This window comes from Pteropus medius, unplaced genomic scaffold, assembly GCF_902729225.1.
Source record: "Pteropus medius unplaced genomic scaffold, Ma_sr-lr_union100, whole genome shotgun sequence".
NCBI lineage: Eukaryota > Metazoa > Chordata > Mammalia > Chiroptera > Pteropodidae > Pteropus > Pteropus medius.
The window spans coordinates 22005962-22028745 of NW_024340696.1; the positions used below are offsets into that span (position 1 = coordinate 22005962).

Consider the following 22784-nt stretch of genomic DNA (forward strand, 5'->3'; position numbering starts at 1 on the left):
GTTTATAATAATGTCCTGATAATCTTCAATCATAATTATAATCTAAAAACTTGAGATTTTCCAAAAATAATCAACATTAATAAATTAGTAAGATCTTTGAATCTAAGAGATTTGCCCAATAATTGGTATTGCATTTTAAAAATAATTTGTTGATTCTGAGGCTATGTATTTCTTTAAACTCCAAAGCAATTTTTTATAAAGTTAATATTAAAATGTCAAGATTATACATATATATCTGTGTATATATGTATGTAAATATGTGTGTATATATTTTGAATGTGTACGAATGTGAATCCACTAGTCCATCATGATAAAATAAATTCATATATTTATTCAATCATTTAATCATTCACAAATAGTGTCTACAATGTTCCAGTTACTGTGCTATACATAATGATGAATAATTTATGTACCTTAATCTCAAGCAACTCATACTCTAAAGGGGTACAATACAAGTAAAAAGACAGACACAATACAATGAGATAAGTATATATGGTATTCTATTCATAGGATCATATCCATTTGTAGTAAGAACACATGTAGTGGTGTTTGGTATTGGGGACCTAGTAATTGGGTGCTCCAGGCAGAATGTAAATGGCCAGATCAAGGCATGCAGTAGATCAAGCTAAAAAACTTTTGCCTCCTGAAAACAAAAAATAAATAACTTTTTTAAAAAAAGGAGGGTTTTTTTTTTTTCCCAAATTAAAAAAATAAAATCAAGGGGGAATATAAGAGAGCACTTAAAGCTAAAGCAGTAACAATGCAAGTTTCTATAATAATTAATGTAGTGCAGAGTTTTAGGGCTGTGGTCTGGGACATTAGTCCTGAAGCTAGACCCTTACTGATAGGCATTTGGACTTTAATTTACACTCAGGAAGAGGAAACAATAGGTCAGAACAGGGCATAAATTTGAGACTGAGATCTCTGCATAAAGGTAAAATCCGGATGGGCTGAATCTTCCATGGAACAGGAACTAAATAAAATCTTTGCCTACTGGAGCATAGAAAGAAGTAGAAGGCATACTCCCCAGGTCTCTGAATGGAAAACAAAACAAAACAAAAAACATGTTTATGTTTCTATAAGAAACTAAAATTCAAAGCTTGTTCCATGCAGGGTATGATATACAAATTTAACTCTCTTCATGGCACAGATATCTCTAAGTAGACACTGATTTTATATATATATACACACACACACATATATATATATACACATATATATATATATGTGTGTGTGTATATATATATAATCTTAAGACAATGAAAACAATGAAATCTTCTGGACATCTGGAATAATCAAATGCAATGCCAAATTGCTCTGAAGGAATATTTCCAACTCAGCTGAACACAGAGTGCCATAGAGTAAAACATCCCTAGCTAGCCCTAACACCTACATTGCAAAAGTCATTCATATTGGGAGAGTTAGAAATGACAAATGACAAATAGGAGAGTCAGCATTCCTGAGAATTTGAGAGAAGACAATTTGAAAAAGATAATAACATGAAAATGAGCTCCATGATGACAAGAATCTCTTTGTTTTATTCATTGTTATATCCGAAGTTGAAGATAATTCTAGAATTTGTTGAATGGATCAATGTATTTAAAGAGATTCAAAGGGAAACAGAGAAATAGACAAGGAAAAACAAGCGAAGTTGAAAAACACTAAGTAGCACTTCTAGAAATAAAAATTATAGATATTAAAATTTAAAAACTAAGAGCGGTTAAAGGAAAAACTTAAAGAAAATTGATTTTTTTAAAAAAATTTCCATGCTTAAGAAAAAAGATCTGGGGACAATTCTCCAAATGTGCCACAAGTGAAAAAGAGAAAATATGGGAGAATAATTAAGAAATATGGAGGACAAATGACAGTATTTATCTATCTATCCATATAAAACAGAATTTCCAGAAGCTAAACAAATGAAGAGGTAATATTTAAAGAGCGGATAATTGAAAAATTTCCAGAGTTAAGGAAATATATGAAGCCTCAGATTGAAAACCACAGTGAGTTCTGAACAGATTATATGAAAATAAATCTATTTATAGGCATTATAAACAAGCGAGTTATAATTAGATGAACAACAGAAATTTTAAAAGAACATTGGAAGCTACAGAAAAAGAACAGTATCTTCAAAGTGCTGAGAAGAAATAGTTGTCAGACTAGGACTGTAATTTAGGATTGATAAGTTAATGATGAAAATAGAGGCTAATGTAATATGATTTATTATAAGGCAAAAAAATACTGCAGAATTTCTATGTACAGACACTCAGTCTGTTTGTACTACTAAAGAATGTACTTCAGGAAGAAGAAATTGAAACTAGGTAGAAAAAATGTGAGACATTATGAGCAATGGTGAGCAAATTACATTTACCTAGCACATAGGTAAATGTATATAATCGATGGCTCTAAAATAACTGCAGCTAAAATGAAGATTGAAATAAAATACAAGACAGGAATAAGAGTATTGTCGAGGGAATATCTGTACACAAGCATTCTCAAGTCTTTGTGTTAGGAAGAAGAGTAGAAATTTCCTTAACTTTCTATTTTGTTAGGGTAAAATATAAATGAAACAAACATAAGGGTAATCGGGATATAAATCAATACAAGATTGAAGCTAATAGATGAATGGGGGGTAATTAAAATATTGATCAGGCCATTAATAAGAAAAATAGTAGCAAAAGTATAAATTAAAAGCAAAAGAAAACATTCTGAGCAGATGAAACTGTATAGGTAAAAACCTGAGAGCCAGGAAAAGGAGTCACTTTGGGAGCTGGAAGTAGTTCAGAGGGGCTGGAGAGAAGGCAGGCTGAGGTGTGCAAGGGGAAAAGGACGAGGGTGTAATGCAAAATGAGGCTAGAAAGGTGATCAGGAGCCATAGAGATCATCATATTCTATATCAAAAGCCCAAAAGTTTTTAAGATAAGTGAAGCAGCCAGATTTATGTGCAATAAAAAATTGATCTTTCAGATAAATAAATAAATAAATAGATAAATAAATAAGTAAACAGACCTGAATAAATGAAAAGAAAATATAACAGTTTGTTGCAGTAGCAGAACAGATGCCACAAAGAATTACATTACATGATTAATTGCCAAATGAGCCCCATTAAATCTTGGCTGGAACAAATAAAAATAAATTGCCAAATTAATGATATAAGCAATTGTTGCTACAGAGTTTAGTTGGATTGGAAAGTTAGGGAAACAGAGCAGTTAGCGATAAGGTTGAAATACTTCCAAATGAGAAATTTAGACTCTTTCTTCCAAGATGCTATGAGTGTTTGAAGGTTTTACAACAGATAGTAAAGACCTTAATCACAGCCTGGCAGTGGTGCAATGGGTTAGAGTAGGAAGAGACTGGGAGAAAGTAGACCACTGATATGTAATTTCCAATCTAGACATGAGGTGACAGAAATGATGCATATAATGGAAGCAACTTTCTTGATAAAGATTTCCCCAACTCTCTGCTCAATGGTGATTTCTCTCATCTGCCACAGACTTCACTGCTTTACATATTTGGGTCTTTGATAATTCATTATCATATAAACAGTATAATAATAATAATTAGGAATTGCATAATTATTTGTATTTTACACAGTGTTTTCACTGCTCGTCAGACTATTCCAAGTGTGCTGTGATCTAGGCAGGACAAGAATTTTTATCACCATATTTAGAGATGAAAACTAAAGCCCAGTTGCTTAATGTTATTATTTCCTTCTCACATTATAAACTTCTTCAAGATTCAGACATCATTTCTAACCTAGAATAGTGCCTTGAATATGAAAAACAGTCAACAGATTTTAGTAGGATGAGTAAGATCTCATATTCAAGGCACTAAAATCTTATAAAATTAGATGTTACAGATTATGCTGCCAACAGATTACTCCAAGTAATATTAAAGTTGACTTTTTTATTTTTTACTTTCAAATGAGCAAGTTTTTGTTTTTGAATATATGACAGCTTCATATGTTACTGTAGGTATAATATTACATTTGGGGAACCCGCTTTTCATGCTATTAGAAAACATTAAAGAATTTTCGGATAGAATGTGATATCAGTATCTCTCTAAATTGAATAAATCTCCTAATGAAAAATGTATTTAACATGGATATACTTACCTTACATGAACCAAATCTCAGGGAAAAAATATGTGTAAAATTATAAAGTGTTTGGTATTGGGTAATATATTAACTAAGTTCAAAATTCCTGATAATCATAATAGGTGATTTTCATAATTTAGTAACTCATTACTTTCTTAAAGATACCTTGAAAAGGAAAAGACTCCATGACAATTTAGTAATATAATAGAGATATCATTAAAATATAGAAATAAACTCTAGAATGAGGTCTAATGTTTCAGCTTTACCAGTAATTTCTTTTACCAACATGGGAAAGTTGAAGGGAGTTAGAGTAAATATCTCTGAATTTTCTTTCAAATATTAAATAAATTTATTCAATTGTTGTTTAGTATTTAATGGGTAACTGATACTAGAGACACGATAGAGAATAAGAAAGACATTTGTCCTCCTGGATCTTATATACTGGTATTGTCTATGTGACAGACACATTGTATCACGACTTGAAGTAGATAGAGCTTGTGCCAAACAAAAAGAATTGTTTATTTCAAAGAAAGAAGAACCTTAAAAATTGGTGTGCAAACAAAAGGAATAAAAATGGGTGGTCAGGAAAGTGAGAAAATAAGCCACAAAGTGAGAGAAAATATTTGTAAAAGATACCTCTGATAAAGAACTGTTATCAAAAATATACAAAAATCTCTTAAAATTTAGCAATAATAAAACAACCCGATTAAAAAGGAGGCCAAAGACCTTATCAGATACCTAACCAAAGATAATATACAGATAGTAAGTATAAAAAGATATTCTACATAATATGTCATCATGGAAATGCAAATTAAAACAACAATGAGATACTAATACACACCTATTAGAATGGCCAAAATCCAGAACACTGACAGCACTAAATGCTGACAGGGATGCAGAGCAACAGGAACTCTCATAAATTGCTGGTGGGAATGCAAAATGGTACAGCCACTATGGAAGATAAATTGGCAGTTTCTTATAAAGCCAAACATATGCTTGGCTTATTATCTAACAATTGAATGCCTTGGTATTTATCCAAATGAGCTGAAAATTATATCCATATAAAAACCTGCATATGGATGCTTATAGCAGCTTTATTCTTAGTTGTTGAAACCTGGAAGCAACCAGGATGTCCTTCCATAAATGAAAGAATAAATAAACTGTGGTACATCTGAACAATGAAATATTATTCAGTACTAAAAGTAATGAGCCATTAAGCCATGGAAAGACATGACATAATATTAAATGAATAGTATTAAATAAAAGATGAGAGGAAGAATTGAGGAGGGTCAAGAGATACAGTTAAAAGGAAAAGCAAAAGCATGTTCTTTAAGAGAGAATGAATGGGATTTAGAATTTGGTGTCTTTGGGAGGTGGGCTTGATACTCTAGCTTAAGGTGATTGGTAGCAAGACAAGGATGTCCACTCTCACCACTATTATTCACCACTATTGCCCTGTCCTAGCCAGAGCAAAAGAAATAAAAGGCATCCAGATTGGTAATGAAGAGATCAAATTGTCACTTTTTGCAGATGACATGATTATTCAGAAAACCCTAAAGACTCCACACACAAAAAAACTATTATAGAAACAATAAACAAATATAGTAAAGTTTTAGGATACAAATCAATGTACAAAAATCCATTGTATTGTTAGTTTTACTCCTAGATATTTTATTCTTTTTGTTGCAGTTGTAAAAGAAATTGTTTGTTTGTTTGTTTGTTTTTCACTTCTTTTCTGAAAGTTTACTGTTAGTATATAGGAACGCTATGGATTTTTGTATGTTGATTTAGTTTATAGGATTTTAGTGACAACTGAATAGAATAAGGATTCTTGTTACAACTCTTCTAACAATGGTTTAAGCCACCAATTACTACTTCTTAAGCAGAACTTATTTATTTCATTAAAAAATTGAATTATACTGATTCTCAGAGGGTCAAGGGAAGTTACTCTAGATAATGTGAATCTTCCTACATTTTAACGATGTAGACTTTGTGCCCATTAGTTAGATGACTTGCAGAAGGTCTTATATCTCAATGTAGGGATTGGAGCCAAGCAACTCTGAATCTGCTGTTCTTTTACTCTTTCTTGTTGATGTTACAAAACTCTAGAATAAAATAGGAAATTAGTATTTTTACCTGGAGTCAGTATAGAAAGAACAATTCTGTTTTCATACTTTTCCAACCTGAATGATCAACAGTAATGCGGATTTATCACTTATTTGAATTGGTAAGTGATTTACATCACACTGGTTTAAACCCTGATCAAAGAAAATTATCTTTCAGAATGAGATTGCCATCTTTGTATTTCTTATACAAAGTGCTTAAACTACTTCTTGCTGAATACATACGACTGTTGCTTTCATTTGCATAATATATGTCTAAAGTATTATGTCAATATATTAAATTCCTTTGGCTAGCATAATTCAAATCAATAACACAATCCCTGATCTCAAAAAACATCATTTACTTAAAAATAATAGATTTAACATAGACCTAAGAGAGCAAATACTCAATGTATTCATCATCATTGTCAACTGAATAGAGCAGGATTTCACAAATTCTAATGTGTTCCCATCAAGCCAAAGAGTATAGAGTAAGTATTTGATTTAAGTTGCTCAATCACAGCTACCTTAGAAGCAAGTGAATATTTTATTAGAGGTCTGAAGAGTTATGAACTTGTAGATAAAACAGGGTCTTGTAAATCATTGAGGGAAAGAAGACTAGCATGACCACAGTTTTGGTAATCAAAATTTTTGGTTGGCATACTGAAGTTCATGGGATAAGGAAGAAGAGTTGTTTTATTTTAGGGTGGAGTGAGATTGGAACTATTTGTGGAGAAACAGACCACACACAACAAAGTCAGCATATAATTTTATGATTTAATGTGCTTTGCTTTTACTCTCTTTTGGCAAGACCTTCCTTCATAAACTGAAAATAACTCACGAATGAATTATAACCAGTATCTCTTCATGTTTTAGAAGCTCCATGAATTTATAATGAATTCTATTCTTTGTATTCTCTGTTTGAGTGATGAAAGGGTCAGAAGCACAATTTATAGGTTAAATGCTATTAGAGAACTATGCATTGTATGACATATTTCATTAAAGTAGAGGCTATGAGCTGAGGCTTCAACAACCAGGGATTTCACACATCTGACCAACAATCTTGTTCATAATTACTTTTATAATTGCTAAGAATAAGAAAAAAGAACAGCGTGCATGCATTTTATGCAGTTTTACAACTGTAGTTTCTATTCAAAGTAGATTTTAGTTGTGAGGGGATACTATGTCATATTAAGTATAATAATTACTTCTATAATGCTTATGTAAAGTATATGTTTGTCTATAACAAAGAGTCCTGAAAAATATAGAGTAGGAATGTAATAAATTGGAATTTGAATTTTTTAAAAGATTTATCTTTCTTAGGGGGAGAAAAGGTTAGTTACAAATTATCCCAAGAAAATTAAAAAGCAGATTGAATTCCTTGCTTTTCATTAAAAGGTTATTTGTTACCATTTGAAACTTGGCCTAAAATCTCCCTATTCATAAAATTATAATGTAAATATTTTAAAGTAAAAACTTAATGTAATATGTAATGTGAAATTCTAATATAACAACAGGTGCATATATATGGATATAGCCAGTAAATGATATGGGCAGGTACCAATAAATCAATTAAAATTTTTTTCAGGCATTTTTCATTTGTCTTTTTGGAGCTATGGAGTTTCTTGGGAGCCTAGTTCAATATACATAGAACTATGACAAAAATAAAGAACAAGGAAAGACAATGTATGTTTAAGTGATAAATGGCACAGCTTTGAGTTTAGCAGAAGTAAATATTGCCTTTAAGAAGAACAGACGTTTTTAAATTTTGTTACAATCATTTTATTCATTTTAATTAATGACCAAAGGGAAGTTTGAGAACCAAGGAGGATAAACTATGCTATTTGAAGGACTGTTAGAAGACAAGAAGATGGTTAATTATCCACATAATGATAGTTTAAAAAGCCAATAATTTATTTAAATATGTAATGACCTAGCTGATGATGAACATTTTTTTCTACTCTTTACTAAGCAAAATATAATATTTTAGAGTTTCTTTATGTATAACATTAAAAATAATATTGAATAGCTTTCTTTATTAGGAATAATTAAATGTACGAAGTCCTCACAATAGTGAATGGCATGAAACTTGAAATTTAAAGAAGGCCTACAAATTTGGAGAAATAATAAGAGCAATGTAGTGAAATGGGGCTAGCAATTGTCAATGATTTTTGGAATCTTACATAACTGCTGATTGAAATAATCCCTCCCTTTTGACTGAAGTCATTTTTTTTTTTTTTTTTTAGGCAAGGCAACCGTTGGTTGACCTCACAGATTGCAAGGACCTTGTCAGTTTACAATCCCTTATTTTTTTATTTTTTACACCTATAGCACCTGATCTTCCTAGGTGGTCTCCCACCTAAGTACTAACCAGGCCTAACCCTGCTTAGCTTCTGAGATCAGGCAGGATCGGGCTTGTTCTGGATATCATGGCCATAGACTGGTTGGATACATTTTATGAGAGATAAATTGTTACCATTTTCATTTCTGAATAAATCTCTATTTTTTTTTTTACTATCTCTCGTCAAAATGCATATGTCGTGGCCTAAATACAATAGAAAGGTCCTATGTTAATATAGAGAAGGCATGAGTTTGAGTCCTTACTCTATCACCTCCTCACTGTGTGATCTTGAACAAGTCACTCTAGATCTTGAACAAATTACTTAGAGTTTCTCTAAGACTCGGATTTTTCGCCTGAAAAATTAAGAAATATTAATACTTCTCCCTATAGTGAATCATGCGTGCTTATGTAAATGCTATTTTAATTCCAAGTGCTTTGGAGTCATTAGTTCTTGTATGCCTATTGCTTTCTCTTTCCTCTCTTACGTCCTCCTTGCTTTCCTTCTTTCCTCCTTTCCTTCATTTTCCTTCCAATAGCTATTTATAATAGAGACAATATCTAAACAAAAAAAAAAGCAAAACAATCAAAGCTTAAATACTTATTCTTTAAACTGCTAAAAATTAGAGATGATTAAAAAAAACCACTTTTAACTCATTTTTTTTACTTTTTAATGCATAGATACTTAGATATCCTTTCACTACAGGCTGACTAGGTACCTTCTGTGATTTTCTTGGTATAGGCTGAAATCAATGTTATTTCTTTCTAACCTTTTATTCCAAGCTTACATAAAAGCCAGAGAAAATGATATTGTAGAGAGTAACTCATTAGCATGATAATTTCATAGAATAGAAATATAATGTTTGGATTATTTCAAATCCCTAACCTGTTTCTAGAAAGTAGAGTTTGCTTGCTATTCTTGGATAAGATAACTTTCTAATGGATGTGGCATGAACAGGAAAGGCAGCGGGATGACAGAAATCCACCATTATGATTTTTCTGCTGCTCTATACAAGGGCAATAGTTAATTAAGTCACCACCAATAGAAATTTGATCGTGGATGAGGTTTCCAATTTTTCCTGTATTACTGGACTCTCATTGGATGACCCAGCTAAGTCATTATATTAACTTTACTTTCTCCGGACAGGTACATAATTCAGACTGGACTGATAGAGAATTTAGGTTATGATGCTGTAATAATACTTCCTAGATTCCATTAGCCATTTCAGAAAACACACATTCACTTCAGAGCCAGGATTTAATTTTAAAGCTTTTGTTCGTCATGCAAATTATCTAAATTATGTCATGGACAGTTTAGATTGACAAGGGTCTTGTGAGTGTCTTTATTCATGATTCTTTAAATAATTCACACATTCATTTACAAGGATATTCACTGAGAATCTCCTATGTGGTAAGGACTGTGCTGGGCACTGGTGTTAAGCAGATGAGAAAGAACAGCATGAGTCTTGACATCACTTGAGTCCTTCAAGCTCTTCAGTTCACAGTGAGGTAGACTGAGGCCCAGAACACTTAACTGACTTGCTTAAGATTCAGAGTTAGTTAACAGCCAAGCCAGGACTAGAAACTCAGACTCTAAACCACCACCCTGTGTGGCTCTCTACATAACCGTGATGCTTTTTAATTTTTCCCGTAAATTCACATAAGCATATATAGTGTGATTAAGCATCATATATTTATATTCAGTTAAATATATAAAATTTAAATAACATGTCAGAGAAAACTCAGGTGATTTTAGATTCGGGCAGTGAACATACGGCCCAAGAAAGACTTTTCCTGCTTTAGAAGAATAATATCTTTGTTTACATGTGTACTATTTTCTTAGTATCTTCATTCAGTGAATCTGTCCATAAACCTCTCTTCTGAGCCTACTGTGTGCCACATTTTCTGTGTCACAAACAGGTATGAGAGAAGAAAAACAAATGGCAGTTTTAATCAAGTTAGGACTATGGGATATTTGTTGTCCTCTGATAAAATCTAAATGCATATTCATAGCATCCTGCAAACAGTGAAAATTCCACCTCTGCCTCTAGGTTGCCTTCAACTAGGTCACACCAAGGCAGTTAGGGATATATATTGGCTCTTATATGTCTACTGGGAGGAATCCATTTTTGGAGGTTGGGCTGGGAAACAGTTTATACCGTGTCTTATGTATATTTATAGTGCTTGCATTTACTCTCTTGCTGTTCTCCCGTGTGAATTGTGGTAGAGGTTCATGTTGACAGTATTGGATGAGGCACAATGTTTTAACCTCTTTTCTCTTGTAATTATATAAACATGTACACTGTACTGGTGACCTGGGAATGCTGATCAGAACATCTGTTATGATAAACAAAACAGTGAATGAGAGTTGATTTTTGAATTGTAAAGTACTAAAAGTCACTCTTCTGATCTGTGGCTTTATGCAAATGAGAATGTGTGAAAATGTTACTAGAACCTGTCATTCTTTAACTTGCCAGAGGTAGAAAGGGAGCTTGCTTTTTATTGTTCTCACATGGGTACTACTTGGCTAGGCAGTTATTTGTCTTTCTTGGAATCAATTAGATTAACCTTTACAGCAATTTGTATAGCAGTTTAAGCATTCTAGAGCCTACAGGAAAGTGCCAGCTTAACGTAACCAGTAATGTCAGGATAACCTTAAGACATCTTGGCAAAGGTTCCGCAGTATGTAATCAGGAGCACTTCCATATGTCCTTGGCAAATTTTGGGCTAAGGAGCCAAGAGCAATGGGGTAATAGTTGATAACATGAATAGTACTCTCTTAATTCTTCTCCCAAAATGAATAATTAGTCGAAGAAGACCCTAGACACTGGGGCAGATAATAAGCTCACCTTGCATAAGAACCTCTGGCAATTCTTCTGATTCCTTGCAAACCCTCTTCACTGCATCGGGAGAGCCAGTCTCAGGGGAATTAACTGCCTTCCCCATCATCAGCTTGGCTGCAAGCAGAAGACGTTTTAAACATTATTTTATTAAAGTTATTTTTTATGTATTTGTTTTACATGGATTTTAAGATATGTTTTATTTTTTTCCATTCAACTCCCTACTGGTTTTTAATTTAAACAACAGTAATTTTAATTTTGAATTACTTAGCACATCTAAGGCTTGGTAGAAAATTTTGACTAAGTTACTCACATACTCAAAAAATACTGGAACGTGTCGTTCTGGGGGAGGTAGTAGATGTAAAAGTGGCATTATCTCTACCTGATCTGAATCACCTTTCTAAAACCATGACATTTTTCTGTTCAACTTTCGAGGTCATTGTTTTTTAAAGATACAGTGTTTCATTTCTATAGTGATGGGCTAAATTTCCTGAATCTATATTTGGATATTTCCCTATAATTAGAAGCAGTTTCCCTTTTGCTTGGGTTCTGTCCAATGCTAAGAATTTAAAATTGTATAATCTTCTATCTCAAATTACTCCATCATCAAAAATTGTTTTCTTTCTATAAAGATACCTCGGATATATAAAAATTATTTTTATTTCAAGAGGTCCAGAAAATAGTAATTATCTATAATCTTATTCATAGTGGTCTTCCATTAATATTTTGGTGTATATCCTTTCAGATATGTTTCTATGTATGCATATTTATTTTATATTTATGTAACTAGGTAAATGTATAAATATAAATAAGCTAAAATAGTAAGTTTTATTGAGCTAGGCCTGTTCTCAGAATTTTAATTTATTCTCTCATTTAATCTTCACAACAAACCTATGAAGTTGGTACTTGGTACCACTGGTAAAATACTTTTTTCTTTTTTCAACAGGACAACTAAAGTTTAAAGAAATAATTTGTCTAAGGTCACTCAATGTAAATGTTAAACTGGACTATGAGCCCAGATTTGACTTCAGATTTCTTATTTTTAATCAATATATAATATTACCTCTTAAAAACATGCTGATCTATTTTTGACCTGCTATTTCATTAGGAATATATCCTGAATATTATTCTATGACAAGAAATGTACATCTTCCCAAGCACTTTAATGATTCTACACTGTTCCCTTTGTGGTTTACAATTCTATATAGAACCAACCCCCAGGTGGTATACATTTACATTGTTTTTAGTTTATTTCATCATTAAAGATGATACTGCTATGAACATCTTTGAACATGTATAATTTCTAGTATAATTTGTTTAATTCTTCAATATCTAGGTAGTTTGCCTTTTCTACTAATAAAATTTGTTCTGCAGAATTACTTGCTCAAAGATTATTCCTTGATGCTGCAGGTTAATAAAAGTATATTAGTTCAAGAATATTTATTAAGCACCTACTGTGTGACAGACTTTCAGCTAAGAGTCGGGGATTCAACATGGCGTAAATACGTGCATGTTTACAGGCCAGTTATTCTTACTAACTAATAAATTTTAGAAGCATTTAAAAAAAAAAAATCTGATCTTGGAAGCAAAGCAGGATTGGGTCTCGTTAGTACTTGGATGGGAGACCACCTAGGAAGACCAGGTGCTGTAGGCATAAATAATAATAAAAATATTTTCCCGATTATAGATACATAGTTCACTTCTCAGGAGATGTTTAAAAGTAGTGCCTGTTTTAATGAAGAGGTGTTTAGGGTTGTACTAGTTTACATGAAAATTTTTCGTGTGTGTGTGTGTGTGTGTGTGTGTGTGTGTGTGTGTGTTGATTCAGTCTCCATTTTGAGCACACAAACTTCCATAATCTACAGCGAGGTCACTTTGTCTGGCCATAAGACATATGTACTCTTTTAAGCTTGTCTACAGAGTGTCAGTGTAAACATTTTAGTCAGTGACATTTTGCTTTGTTTAACAGTATCAGGTCAGTATATTTTTCTCCCTTATTTTGTCTGGATTAACTAGCTGGTTGCTTAAGTTTTCTTCAGATGTTGCTTTTGTATACATTTTCTTTGACAAACAATTTTCTGCAATAATTTCTTTCGGCAAAATAAATATATAAGGGGGAATGAAAGGACTTTCTTGAAGTTATAGTCCATGTAAATAATGCAAATTATTTTGTATGTAATATCAAGTTAGATATGCAGGTTGCTTTCTGGATTGCAGAATTACTATTAAATTGATTTCTGATTTTTTAAAATATTAATTTGCTAGCTATCTTTTAAATGGCTAGTTCTGGATTCAAACTCAAGGAAGTTTATTTTAATACCTCTATGTTAGCCTCATAACATCTAAATGCTCTTCGAAAACTCAAAATGTATTTTCATCTATATTTTTATTTATTTGACTCATTAATATTTTGATACACGGTTTCTCAAATCAATATTTTTTGCAAAAAATATATTATGTGCAGTATTTGTGAGAGATTGGCATTTAACCATATATTAAATTCTGACGGAATCAATGATACTCCTCAATTTACTGTGCAGTTCTTAAGCAATCTTAGAATCATGAAAATTTGCTGAATCTCTAGTATGTTCCTTTCACCCAGTTCCTTCATTTTGCAGAAGACAAAATGGAAGTCTGGATAATGAAAGGCCTTGCTCGTTCAATCACTTTTGCCTTTTTATTTAGCTGACCTATTTCTTAAAAATCAATATAATTAAAGTGTGTACTCTTGGCCCTCAAATAGTTGATGTTATTTATATTGTTTATATGGTGATTATTCATGTGCTGCCTTTTCTGTTATCTCAGTTTGATCTGTTCTATTTATATCTTGATATTATTCAAGCATCTGCCTTCCCAATCAGTCTGCATTTCTTCTAGGTCTTAAATTGCTAACATTTAAGTAGCCATTTCCCAATTTTCCTCACAGTATGTAGTGTGTCTACTTTAAAATTAATATTATTCGAATGTGTAACTCCATGATCTTCTCTATAATTTTAAGAGTCCATTTGTAGGAAGAAATATCAACACCTATTTTCCATTCACTAGCTAAAAATATGTTGGGAACAGTAGGAGGTTGGTAGAGTTAAAAGCTTATTTATTTTTAAAATAACAAAGCACATTTACACGCCTGAGCACAACCAATCTTTGTGCAATGGTACTATGACATTATATTCTGCCACTTGATTTCAGTTTCTAAACCACCTTCTACTCATATTCTTAATTCTGGACTGTAATCATAGCTTTTTTTTCCAAATAGTGCAAGTTTGAGTTGAATATGGTAAATGGAGGAGATATGCAAGAGTAGCTTTCATGCCATCTATAGTTAAAGAAATGCAAAGAGTGCTAAAACTATGAAAAGAATTCCAGGACATTCCACAGATAATATTTTCATTGATTATATATTTGTACAGTTTTTAGTTTACTTGAATATTGATAAAAGTGCTAATTTACATACTCAAACGAAGTTAACTTAGTAACATCATGATAAAGAACATTTCCAATTCTAGAAATAGGCCTCAAAATACTGGAAGCAGCCCTTTTATTAAATTAGAAATACCTGCTGCTTCATGGCTCAAGGGAATCAAAAGTGTGAAGAGCATTGCATATTTCTTAGTGTGAAGTAGAGATAGGTTACTGCTCCTAACCTTAAAAAATTCATATCTTATGTGCTTTCCACACAATTGCCTTTTTGGTACATGTGACCTACTTATTCATTCTTCCATGGTGTGTCAGTCATTAAGGTCCATGATTGCATGTGTGTTTCTACTTGCACACACAGGTAACTAGGCTGGCATGTACCAACTTCACATAAAGTCAATTTTAGAATGTTATAGACATAGTTCATATGGACATATACTCAAAGAATCCATTTTTAAGAAATTGAAAGTATTAGTAATTTACCTTTCAGAAGAAGGAAATGTGCTGTGAAAGGAAACAGAAGTTGAAGAAAAAGTGCAGCAGTATTACCCGGCAGGAAGTAGTACAGCATAGTGAATAAAAGATGGGGTCTGGATTGAAGTCTCCTGTGTCCTAATCCAGTGTCCATCACTTACTATGTAACTGACCTGGATGCTGGACTTGCTCCAAGGTCTTACTGAAGCAGAACACAATAGACCCAGCAAAGCAAGTTATTTGGCTTACGAATTAAACTATCTTGTGAAACTATGGAACCTAGAGGAGGAAAGCAATTCTTGGACTCATTATGGACAACTTAAATATTAGAATTATGTTCAGAATTAAAATATAAAATATTATAATAATGGGAAATATTGAAGACAGAGTATGTGATTTAAGTATATTTCTTGATTTTTTATTAATGTTTGTAAAACATTTATCACAATGCCTGACACATAGTCTCAATAAATGTCGAGTGTCAGAAACTTTCATCCTTCAGAGTGAGCTCAAGTTTAAACACATTTCATATTGACTTAATTTTCTTAAAAGTCAGAAGACAGGAGTAGAATTAGAATGTTTGAAAGTGATCTGGGACTTAAGGAATGTAAAGCAGAGACACGATTTAGTCAGATGGGGATTGTGACCAGTGAGAAATATCTTTCCAGAGAAGATGAATGTGGCAAAGACTGAATGCATTAAGAGAAAAAGTTGCAAATGTATGTGTTGATGTGTGAGTGTCTCTATGTATGTATATGTGTGCGTTTATGTATGTGTACGTATCTGTGTATATGTGTAGGTTGGGACTAGGTTCCTGGGCAGAGGAACATCATTTGGAAGGATTGGAAGCATTTAAGTTTGGTTCATTCAGAGAAAGGTACGTGGAATAACATGGCTGTAGCACTGGGGAAGTGAGAGTGGTAAGGAAGGAACCAGGAAAGTGAGACAGAAGATAGATTATGCAGAACTCTGTAAATAGTATTAAGTTTAAAATTAGGCAATTGTTGAAAGATTTTAAGAAATTAAATGACAGGATCAAAAGTTGCATTTTAGAAATATTACTTTGGTTGCAGTGTGGAGAAACTACTGAGGAAAGCCAAAATGGGGCCAGGTATCTATGAAAAATTCAGTGGAGATGCATTATTACAGTGTATCTAAACTTAGTCAAGCATGTGAAAAGGTTTACAGTGATATTCCTGTAGAAATGATGTAGACCTATGAGCTATTAGCTACAATAATTAAGATCATTAGCTAGTTTAACAACAGAAAGAGCCTCCAGTGGGGATATCCATGGGATTATGATCTGAGGCTTTGTCTTTAACTCCCTCTTACTCATTATTTTTGTCTCTGACTTGGACATAGAAACAAAACTGAATATGACCAAAAGACAAAAAAAAAAAAAGCATTTCATATATCTTTGTAGTATTACTAACTTATCTTGATACATTAGATGTTGAATGAATTAATAAGGAGATGATGATAGGATCAAAATCCAAATAGTCTTAAATAGAAAATTAGATCAACTATAATTAGATGATATTAGTAAAGGCCACATGTAAAGAATATTAAAAAATAGAACTTCAGAAACATAAAGTTTTTTTCAACAATAAGCTCAAGAGAAACCAGGAGTATGACATTGTATTCTTAAAAATAAATCTACTGTTTATATTATGTATACTACATTAATTTAGGGAATTGTCAGCTCCATTATGATTTGCTTTGCTTGGATCCACTTGAAATATGATTAAAAAATGGACCCACATTGAACTGTGGTTATACTGGAGTATTTTCAGAGAAAAAAATAACTAGAAAAATGAAAGAATCAGAATAGTCATATGCCAAAAAAATTAAAAGAGTGGAAAGTTTTAACCTGAATAAAAGAAAATACAAGTGGAAGATGGGATCTGTTTTCAAATTCTGCATGATGACTATATAAAAGTTGGAGTTAAATTTATTCTAATCAGAACACATGGTTAGAAGCTTCAGGGAAGCAGATGATGGATTACTATGTGGGAAAACTTTGTTTTACAGGTCTCTTAGAGAAATAAGAAACTACTTCAGATTACAAATTTGCCATTTCTGGATTTTCACATGTGGTAGTAGAAGCAATCTGAGTATCAAAAGGATGGGTAGACCAGATGATTTTTTGATTGTGTTAATTCTTAGACTCCTCTACCCTTTATATTTATAATAATAGTACAATTTTAGTACAAAGTAAGCATTTTTATAAGTACTTACAGATTATTTTAATGGTCTTTTTAAAACATCTGTTAAAATCATGCAGTAATAACAAAATGATTCCATAAAGGGGTTTTAGTTCTTCCTGTCTCCCCCCTGAACCATTTATTATAATATTTTACAATATAAAGAAGAATGCAAATGATACTCACCACCTTGATTAAAAATTATTATCATTTTTCTATGTTTGTTTTTATGGCACTTCACCCCTAAACATTTCATCATAGATGTCCTAAGAACAAAGATATTTTCTTACATAATCACTCTATTATTTATTTTGCCTAAGGAGGAAAAAGAAATAAATAATACCCTGATATCATTTACTATCCAGGACATTCTTAAAATGGCCTTTGACATTTATAAATAAGCATGATAATTTTATCTTTTAGATGAGGACTTGTACAAAATTAAAATGAGGAGAACATCTGTATTTGTTTAGATAGAAAATAAGGTTATTATAAGTTAATTGGAAAAAACAGCATATCTTCTGAGAGAATAACAGATGATGTATTATTCATAACATCAATTCATTTATTAAATTAAGTGTCCATAAAACACTGATTGTACTGACTTTAAGGTAGGACCTCAAAAGTTAGATGTGACGTTGGTTGGCACATCCATCACAGATTTGAGTCATACAATTCTCAGTAGTAGTTAAAATTGATTTAAAAGAGAAAAGATTTGGATAGGCTTCAGCAGTTGACTAAAATAAATCTTTTATTTCAAGTCTTGAGTAATGTTCTTTTGTGAGTCAGAGACTGTGATATAGAAAGGTTCAGTGTTGGGAGTTCTGTGTAAACGAGGGATTCCTTGCCATTTGTTCTTCTATACTTATAAAACAAAATAAGCAACTAGGCTTTAGATGAAAAGGCTCTTCTCTTGTGTTTCTCTCCTTCCTTTAGCAAGCCTATTAGAGACTGATGTGAACTATTAACTTTTACTATGAGCTTGGAGAAAGAACTGCAGGTATTTTATTGTATGATATAAAAATTATATAAGATGTAACCACCTCTTCTTGAATTAAAAATATAAGCAAGTTAACCAAACTAAAATAAACTAAGAATACTTATCTTAGATAATCTTTTTAATTTCAAAAAGCCAAAGTTAAGTACAAGAAAGTTATGGAATTTTGCTTGTATCCTATAGAGAATAGGGAATTTGGTAGTAACAAGAAAGTGGTCACTAGATTCATGAAATTGTAAAATTGGATAAATCTTGGTCTAGTCTTGGGGAAGCATATAATTATAGATTCTAAGATCTGCTTTGGGATCATATAGTTCTATGTTTTTTATTACTCTGGGATGTATTTTACCAACCAAACTTGATTTGTGAACTCCTTAGGGTGCAAATCCTCTTCATGTACCACATACTTATGAAATGTTACATACATTTCTAGCATTTTACAATAAAAAGAATAAGTTTAGAAGTAAATATATTTTATAGGAGATAAATAACACAACACGACTATTATTTCTCAAGCTCTTTAAAGAGAAAAGCCCTGTTCAAAATCATATAAACAGTTTCCCTTTTGTAGGTTTATGAACAGGTAGTTTTTATTAGTAATTTTTTGTTAGCAATTTTTAAAACCAAAGATATACTTTTACAATAAAAATAGCTGATTTCTTTCTCAGAGAACCATATTTATTTATCCTTATTTTCTACCTCATAAAGAAAAGAAAATGTGTATCCTCTCAATTTCCTGCCAATCTTCATATCAGTAGATTACAGATAATTGCCTCTTGCTTAAAGGAACAAGGTGTCCTCTTCCCCAAGGCTTGTCTCCTTTCCATGTTTTGAATTTGATCTCTTGCTCTCAAGCCACCTGGCTTCATCAGTTATCCCCTGCTTTTCCTACCTCTTACTTTTCTCTTCCCGTTGTTTCTTTCTCCAGTATACAAATATTTTGACTTTTTTCATCATGAACAAATGTATAAACACCCTGAGTTTTCCTGTTCTCCTCTAGCTACTCACCATTTTTCTGCTACTCTTTAATATTCTAGCTTTATTTTAAAACATCTTGTTCATTTGTTTAAAAAAATGTAAGATTAACACTGGTTCATTATTAACTATTTAAAACATATAAGCAAGCAAATAAGAGGAAATTGAAATTAATCAAATGCCTGTCATCTAGAGTGAGCCATACAATATTTTGTTTTGCATAAGTGCTTATTGTAATTACTTATCAGTATTTTTGTCATCAAATACCTTCTATAGAGTAATTTAAAAATGGCTAGATGCACAGTATTTTATTAATTATATATGCCATACTTTATATAAACAATCCCCTACCATGGATATTTAGAGCTTTTCTAATTATATTGTTCCTATGAACACAGTGAACACCTTGTAACAAAACCACTACATTTTCTTTAATTAAGGTTATGTCTTATAAATAGTCAGTGGAATCAAGTATATGATATTTTAAAAGGTTGGTAGATTTTCAAAAAGGTTTTTAAGAAAGTTTGTATCAATTTATTTTTCTTTTTAATTGTGCTTTTTCTCACACCACAACAAATTTGATCTGTAGAAATTCAATCTCAATTTTTTAATCTTTTTTCTCTATCTTTGAACATTTTCATATGTCCATTGGTTATTTGCACATATTACATATAAATTATCTTTTCATGTTCTTTACCAAATTTTCCATTGAAGTGATTATATTTTTATTTGTAAATATTATTTATATATTAAAGATATCATCTTTTTTGTTCATATTTAGTTAATATACTTTCATATATTTTCTTGTTTGTCTCCCTTTAATCATGTTTATGTGTTTAATTAGATTTTTTCAAGAGCAGTATTATTCAGTACTTTTTCTGCTTGTGTTATCAAACTTATAAAGGCCTTAGCACTTTTATGCAATTGCTTCCATATGGTGAAGGAAATTTAACTTTGGGTGGTGAACAGACAATGCAATATACATATGATGTATTATTGAATTACATACCGGAAACCTGTATCATTTTATTAACTGTCACCCCAATAAATTTAACAATAGTTAAAAAAATAGATTGCATTCCAGAAACTGGAAGGTGTATTTATTGAATAAAGATGCCAAAACTAAAAAAGAAATAGACAAACAAATAAATAAACTTTTATTAAAAGATGATCTATGATCTATGTATGCCAAAGTGCATAAACCATGGAATAAAGCTCTCGTAGTATATATCCAAGCCCCTAAATTAAGAAACAGAATATCTTCAACACCCCAGAAGTATGTCATGTACCCTCCCTGCCACCACCTCCCCCCACTGTTTTCTTATTCTTGATTAGATTTGCTAAAGTTTCATCTATTTTAATAATCTTTCAAATAACCAAGCTTTAGCTTTATTTTTCTGTTTCTATGAAATATAATTTCTGTCCTCTATTTCTGCTATAGTCTATTTTATTCTTTTAATTTCTTTAGATTTGCTTTTCTGTCTTTTTCTAGACATTTGAGATAGAATCTTAGATCATCGATTTTCAGTATTTTAAATTTCTTCTAAGCATGGCTTAGCTGCAGCCTACAAGATTTCAATGCCAAAATTTTAGTTTTATCCAGTTCCCAAAGTTTTATAATTCTCATCCGAATTTTTTCCTTGACCCATGGATTAATTAGGCATGTATAATTTAATTTTTCAATTTGAGACATTTCAAGTTATCTTTTTGTTATTGAATTCTAGCTTAATATCACTGTGTTCGGATAACATACTCTGAATAATTTTAATACTTTTAAATGTGTTGAAGTTTGGTATGGCCCATCTTATGATCAATTTTGGTAAATATATAATTGAAAAAAAAAGTTATTTTGTCATTTTGAGGTTCCGTGTTTCATCTATGTAAATATATTAAATGTGTAATTTAGGTTTTCTAAATCTTAACCGATATTTTTGTCTGCTTGTTCTACCTGTACCGAGAGTGATGTGTTAATTTCCCACTGTGATCTATTTCTCCTAGTTTGTCAATGTCTAACATTTTCTTCCCTGAGTATATATAGATTCTGAATTATGATATCATCCTGATGTATTGTCCCCTTTCTCATTATGAATCGTATTCTTTATCTCTATTTTTTTTATTGTCTTCAAGTCTACTTTATCTAATATTAGAATAGCTTCACTAGCTTTTGTTTGGTTAGTGTGGTTTTAGGACAGATCTTTGCCCTACTTTCTTATTTCTTACTATTTCTCTTGTAAGTAGCTTAGAGTTTTGAGCCTTTTTAGCCTGTTCGATAAATAATAAAATATGAATTTATTCTATATATCATTAATGTAATTACTGATGTATTGTTTTATACCTACCACTTGTAACATCTTAGTGTATTTTGAGTGTTTTTTTCTGTTTCTGTTCTTTTACTTATCTTTTCTTAACTTTTTGTACAAAAATATTTAGTCACTTTTTCTCTATTAAATTTTGATCCAGTACTACTTTAATATTAGTTTACTGTTTACTCTAGACATTAATATATATTCTTAAATTATTATAGTCCAAAATAATTATTACCTTTACTTTTCTCCAAATATTGCTAGAATACTCACATCCTTTAATTCAGTTTATATATTTCTTGACTTTTGCATTATTGTTACTATGCACTTTAATTCTACATACATTATAAACTTTATAAGATGTTACTATTCATGCTCTTGTAGCCAAAAATTATTGATATTTACCCACATATTTACCCTTTCTTTTATACTTTATACATTTAGTAATGCAATGGTTGCCTCTGGGATCATTTTTTTCTGCCTAAAAAACTCATTTATTTAGCATTTGTTCTAGTAGAAGTGTGTTTGTGATATATTCTCTCAATTTTATTATTTTTATTGTTATGGTCGAACACCGTTGGCAAAAGATAGTTGTCTCTTTTCTATATGCGATTAAATAAAAGTGAATCTATTTATATATATTTAAATAAATAATTTTAATTTCTAATTGCATTTATTAAATCTACAGAATAATATTAAAGAAGAGTGACTATTATAGACATTCTTATCTTTTTCCTGAATTTAATGGGACTTCTTTTCTATTTTACTCTTAAACATGTTTACTATTAATATGTGATTTATCTTAATCAAGTATTATTCTTTATTATTTATTTTCTAAAAGTCATTTTTAAGTCAAGAATAAATAGTGAGCTCTATTAAGAGTCTTTATAATATCTAATTGATTATAGTACTTTTATTCTTTGATTAAAGTTAATATGTTAATATTATTAAAAACCTTACAGATTTTTAAATAGAATAACAAAATATTTCGTTTTTTTCCTATAAATTCGAGGCACCCACCTAACTTTTTTTGGAAAGTAA

The 22784-nt window shown here is 31.2% G+C and overlaps 1 protein-coding gene and 1 pseudogene across 1 annotated transcript in view; one reads left to right on the forward strand and one right to left on the reverse strand.

The window, feature by feature from the left end:
- GRIK2 (glutamate ionotropic receptor kainate type subunit 2) overlaps window positions 1-22784 on the forward strand; it is a 561852-nt gene that overhangs the window by 173759 nt on the left and 365309 nt on the right. The gene's annotated exons all lie outside the window — the stretch shown is intronic.
- LOC120610511 (uncharacterized) lies at window positions 8518-8636 on the reverse strand (annotated as a pseudogene).